The sequence below is a fragment of the Notothenia coriiceps genome, unplaced genomic scaffold, assembly GCF_000735185.1.
Source record: "Notothenia coriiceps isolate Sejong01 unplaced genomic scaffold, NC01 NC01_scaffold00037244, whole genome shotgun sequence".
NCBI lineage: Eukaryota > Metazoa > Chordata > Actinopteri > Perciformes > Nototheniidae > Notothenia > Notothenia coriiceps.
This window is the reverse complement of record NW_011369945.1, coordinates 17,404,890-17,411,351: the sequence shown is the minus strand read 5'-3', so window position 1 is coordinate 17,411,351 and position 6,462 is coordinate 17,404,890. Positions and strand designations below refer to the sequence as shown.

At 38.0% G+C, this 6,462-nt stretch overlaps 1 long non-coding RNA gene across 1 annotated transcript in view; it reads right to left on the bottom strand.

The window, feature by feature from the left end:
• The window catches only part of LOC104964882 (uncharacterized), a 17,962-nt gene that overhangs the window by 2,095 nt on the left and 9,405 nt on the right, over positions 1-6,462 (bottom strand). Inside the window, exon 3 of the long non-coding RNA XR_800477.1 lies at positions 4,142-4,145. This is a non-coding gene — a long non-coding RNA (uncharacterized lncRNA). The remainder of the gene's footprint in view (positions 1-4,141; positions 4,146-6,462) is intronic.

Sequence of the window (6,462 nt, the reverse complement as noted above, 5' to 3'; positions counted from 1 at the left end):
GATCACAAGCTAACTAGCTACAACTTTATCAACTTTGCCGGCAAACATTATTAAACTGCTGGATGTATAGAAACAAACTCCAAACCCTTATAATTGGCTTACTAAAATGTTGTAAACAAATAAAGAAAATATCAAAAGCTTGATACATTTTATAATGGCATCTTAAAAAATACATGTTTTAGCATGCTAATGAGCTATGCTAGCTAAATTGATCAAGTTAAACTATGGACTAACATGTTATGACATCGACTTTTCCTGATTTACAGCTCAAATATCCACCTGTACCTTTCTTGGTACCACTTTATAATAAGACTACCCTTATAAAGGTTTCATAAAGGGTTTATAATTAGGTTATGAATTAGGTTGTAAACACTTTATTAATCATCAAGAACCATTTATAAACCAGTTCTAATATAGTTTTCATACATCAACACAGGCTCACTATTTGGCAAGAGGACTAAGCCTTATATTGGCTACTTACCAAGAATAAATGTCTTATAAAAGCTTATTAATGATTTATAAAGTGTTCACAACCTAATTAATAAATTAATTACAAACTATTCGTAAACCCTTTATAAGGGTAGTCTTATTGCAAAGTGGTACAACATATTTTTAACAGTGTTCTTAAAATAAACATGTGTTAAGGAACATGCAGAAACAGCATCCTATGTTTGTGAGATAACTGTTTTAACTAGTAATCCATTGAAAACCTTTTCAAATTGGTAGGAACAACCAGGAAGTGGGCCACATTGATGTGTTTCTTCCTCCAATCAGGATCACAGTTTGCTCAGAGGCAGACATGTCCTCCCTGTACCTGTGTGCAGTGTGCTGTGCCTGATGTGTCCTGCTGGACACAGGAAGTGCTGCTTGCAGGTATATTTTCAGCTTCATCTATCTGTTCCCTTTAGGAAACCAAGCCTCACATCCTTATAATATATATTTAGTTGTAGAGTAATTTTACAATATATTACTGAATTGTAATGTTTATTTATAAAGGAAATACGTTCTGCTACTTTTGCATATGATAGCCCAAGTCCTCAATCAAATGTACTGCTGGCTTAGTAGGATAACAAAACAAGATACTGCATTGCCATGCTTGGAAGAGATCTCCAATACAATCATTAATGCAGGCTTTGATGAATTTATGAGCATAACCTCAGAAACTGAATTTAAATAGAAATGTAACAGTCGGTCTTGGAAACAAGAGCTTGTAAATGTGAAAGCTGATATCTTAAATCACAGATAATAAATGAGTGTCTGTAAAGCAAATAATGTAACTCAATGTAGCTGGTCAAATGGAGTACACAATAACAGGCGTTTGATCCCCACTCCATTCTGAATATCTTCCAGTTCGTACATCATCACACGATTACTAGCAACCACATTTGATAACATTAACTTTACTGGCAGCATGCTACAGCTAGCTAATGTTACAGCTAACTAAGGTTAAGCTAGCTAGCTAGTGCACAGAGGTTGCCTCAACAGTTTTAGCAACCTGGCCTAATTTAACTCAGTATGAACGTCAACAATTCAATACTATGAAGACAGAACAACACTGGTCAGGGCTAATTCCTGGAGATAAGCTTAGCTTTACCTTCGTGATTGGAGTCAATATGGACTGCTCTCCTTCTAAAGCTGTTCTGACCCAAGTCACGTTCAGAAATAGCCCGCCTTGTCAAGTCACTAAAAAATGTGTTATAGGTTATGAGCACTTTTTTTGATGAAAGAATGTTATTGTAGCAGATACAAATGATACAATACTAAGTACGATGTGGATGGATAAGATGGAAAGGATGACAGTGTGCATTGCCACTGCTTGAAAGAAAATACTGTATTTTCTGAGAAATGACAGTGAACTACTATAGTTAACTGACCACATTTACTGGTAATGCAAAGGATGAACAATAAACAATATTTCATAATAATTATTAAATACTATAAGATACTATTTCTAAATTCACATAAAATGAACAGCAATCCATTATTAGAGTATAGGCCATACCATGTCCGACCGTCATGTACTGTGACCACCAGTGACGTGCGGTGAGGTTCATGGCTGGTGAGGCACTGACTCTTTCAGAGTCAGATTTACAAATATTATATTTTGACCTTAATCGAAATATTCGGCTATTTTCAAAAGCTTTTTTTGTCTGATGCTTCAATTCATTTTAAACAGACCGTTCAACAAAAGGATACCCAACATCTAAATATTGGATTGTTCTTTCTTAGTAAGATCCCATTTTCTTTACAATTGTGGTCTTACCTTGACTTGAAGATGAAGTCCATGCTATCCTTCTGGACAACAATCTCTATTACTTTTTTGTAAAAGTCCTCCTTATCTTCCTGTAATCTGAAAAGTCTAGCTTGTTGTTTGTGTCTACCGTCTCTGCGTAGAATAACAGTAGCAACAAGAACCTGTGGGCTCACGTGCGCCCCCTTCAGTGCGACAGAGGTTATGGCTGCCTCCCCTGGTGCTTTTTTCATTGCCGTTATATGATGAGACCAGCGAGCCTAAATATCATATACGTGAAATAAGTTATTTAGAGACTATGGATGGCGAGGATAAATGTAATAAAGGGATCTACAAACATTACATTGGTGACCTACAGTGAGATGGTAACAGGCATGCGCTTAGTGCCCGCTTTCCAGCCAGTTTCTGTGGGGTGACGCATTCTGAGGTGAGGCAGAGCTCATCTGTGCCTCACCTCACCTCACAGTAACTGGCTTGAGCGCGCTCACAAAATAAGTGCCCGCGTTAAATTAGTGCCCGCGCTCCAGCAAATTACTATGGGCTTACGAGAGGCAGAGCTCGTCCCTACCTCACTTCTCATCGCTACCCGTAGTTGTAGCGGAGCTCAGCACATTTGCAGATTTTGATTTTAAAAAGCGATTGGAATCATCCATAAATCACACTTACAACACAGATCAGTGGAGACATTTTATTATTATTACTATTTAGTTTTTCTTTAGTTGTTTTTCCGTTACATTGGAGTATGACAGGTGAGGCTCTGCCTCCCCTGCCTACCCTGACCGCACGTCGCTGCATTACGCATGCCATCACGTTCCACTTGGTTGCATCATATTACAGCTGTAGATCAGACCAACAGGTGTGGGGTGTGTGTGAGGGCCTTCCAATGTATCTAGATTAATATTAAACAGAGAGACACTGAGACCTTCTCTCTCTCCCTCTTGCTCACCCCTCCTACTCATTACATCAGTGTGACAGGCTCCATGAGAAATAGATGTTCAGATGAGGAAAGCCTGGACAATAACACTCACACACACACACACACACACACACACACACACACACACACACACACACACACAGTTTGTTTCTGTAGTTGATCAGATATTCAGGGACATTTGCAATACCACATACACACTGAAACACACACTATAACAAGAGTGACATTTGCATAGATGAAAGACACATTTGTGTGTGTGTGTGTGTGTGTGTGTGTGTGTGTGTGTGTGTGTGTGTGTGTGTGTGTGTGTGTGTGTGTGTTTTGACCTTGGAACTGTTAGAATCAGAATCATCAAACTGTCATGTGGAAATGGAGCTGAGTCACTGCAGGATGTGTGAATCGGTGTATTGACTTTAATAATTATCGTTGTGCAAATCAATAACTACTGATCAGAACTCCTTTCAGCCAAGGGATGATATATGTCCCTGTGAAGTGTGATATGTCTTGTGAAGCATCAATAACAATATATCATCACATGTGTTTTACAGATGGGAGGTTCATTAACAACATATTTCGGTTTTTCTGTCAGATTAACAACCAGGTTCTTTATGGGCGGAGTCACCAGAACGCCTCGGCCATCATTAAGAGTGCCGCCTCCAAGGTGAAAGTCATCCTGCTCAGGTAGGACTGCAAGGCATGCTGGGTAACTCAAACTATTTACAGGAATGTAATGCCCAGACTGCACACTTAGATTTAAGGTTTACTCAAATCGGAAAAACTCCCACAACGAAACTGCATGCATGACGTGGATAACAAATATATCAGCAACTAAACAACATCTTTAATTTCTCTTCACACAGTACGCCTCCTTACAGTATCAATACCAATTTGGCGGACTTTTTTATTTTATCCAATCAGTCGATAGGCTATATTTTTTAGAACCTTATCACAACACCACTTTGGATTCCCAAAAATAAACTACCAATACGGTGTCGTTTTGCACCATGGTGCACAGCTGATATGATGGGAGTTGTAGCTTTTAAAGATATTTTTTATTTATACTTCCAGTTGTAATATGCATATTTTCAGTAATTCAATGATCATTCAGGACTTTGTAACCATGGTGAAGACAAGAAATTAAGATCTGTAGAAAAACATACCCTAATTTTCCTAACCTACACTGTAACATCTTTGGCTGTACATTTACAGTAAATTACTGGCTACTAGTTGCATGGATTTCACAGTAATTTACTGTGGATAGTTTACAGTAAATTAGAATAGAAGTACAACTACATACTGTGACTTTACAGTTGCCATGCCCATGGAAGTACTGTGATATAGCAGTACAGAGCTGTGGTATTATGGTAGCTTGCTGTACATAAATTACAGTAATTACTTGTATTTTCACACTTTTACTGTAAAGTAATGCAACACATTAGCCAGTAATTTACTGTAAATATAAAAATGTAAATAATACTATAATATATAGTAAATGTTACTAGTTAACTGGGATTTTACCATACACAATTGAATCTTCTCAATCAACAAAGAAAAACGAAGAAAATACCCATTTTAACTTTTTATTCCTCCATTCAAGTGCAAAGTACATTTAACATGAAACTTTCTACAGACTGTGAGTACTTTAGTCCTGGACATGTCTACACAGACATCCGCTCGAAGTCAAGGAGTTTTCTAAAGAATGTGCTGACACGGGGGTTTATAACGCCACGCTTCACATTGGCTTTCGAGCCCGTCTCAGGGTTAATGCCCAGGAAGAACCTGAAAACAATAAGCCAAGACAACAACTAAATATCAGGGACAATAATGTCGCAGTCAGTGCAACAGACAACACCAGCAGAGTCACTGTGCACATCCTTGACACCCAGATTCTTTACACCTGTAGTAATTTCGACTTTCTCTTTTGATTTCAATGGCAAAATCCCCGTCTCTCCCTTACCCACACCAACCAAAAACTGTTTTCCTTCCCTCTTCTCGAGGTCTTTCGTGACAAATGAAACACTTTTACCCCTTCCATTTAGATAGATTGTAAATCCAGTCCTTTCTAGTAATCTAACAACAAAAAACAAAACAAGACACAAAATAAATAAATAAAAAGACTAATCTGTATGACAATCTAATGCAGGACTCAATTCTCTACATTACTATACTACTAGTGAGAGTCACATGTCATCCCACCGCCCATACGTGGAATTTCAACAAACGTAACGGTTTTTGGCCTCTCTTCTTCTTCATTACCAACGGGTTGCCTTGTTAGATGTGGCATTCTCTCTCGCTGTAAAGACCGCCCGACTTAATCTCACATAGTCAATGTACGCTACAGACTGACTATTAATCATCTAAACGGGAAAACAAGGAAAAGAGGAGGTAAAAGAAGGAGAGACTATCAGTCCACGACCACGACAACGAAACAGACCCAGTGACCCAACACTCGATTGGTGCCCGCGGGCAAGTAAGACGAGTATATTCCTACCTTTACAAGTTAGTACTTTATGTTCAGTGACTTTATATTCGCGCAGTAATACTGATGTTCGGTAGACGTTTATTTATGTATACAGTAATACGGTATGCTCAGAGAACTTGTATTTATTACAAAAGTAAATACTTTATGTGCAGAGAACTTTATTAATTTACGACAGTAAACTTTATTTCAGGTACTTATTTATACCACATAAATTACATGTACAATGCATAAATAACGGAGTAAATAAATAAGTCTTAAATAAAGTATTCATATAAATATATACATAAATAAATTAATAAATAAATAAATTAAAACCGAATTTTACCGTAAGGTATCGAGCCTCCGCCGCCCAACGGCTGGGGACCAAGATCCTGGCCTGTAAAAAAACCACGAACTTTGCTTGCCTAAGCCTCGATATCTCCCGGAGGCGACGCCACACTTGTCCTTTTTTTTGACACGGAGAAGTCCGAGATCGAGGCTTGGCCGGAGCCTTGGCCGCAACCAACTTTCGGGGTACACCAAACTGTGTGTAAATTCTCTGCACCAGTGCAAAACAAGTCAGCCTATTAGAGGTGTAAGATGGGATGAAAATATAAAAGCTAGCATTTAGATAGCTAGTAATTTAGATAGCTAATCTTAAATCAATAAGATGATATTTAAAACAAACAAATTATAATCTCAGCGAAATAGCTAAACAAATTTCGGGAGTTATTTATTGTTTCTTCTGGAAACCGCAGTGAAAAAGAGTAAAACACGCTTCTAAATTTGAAATTGCCTGTACAACTGGAACGT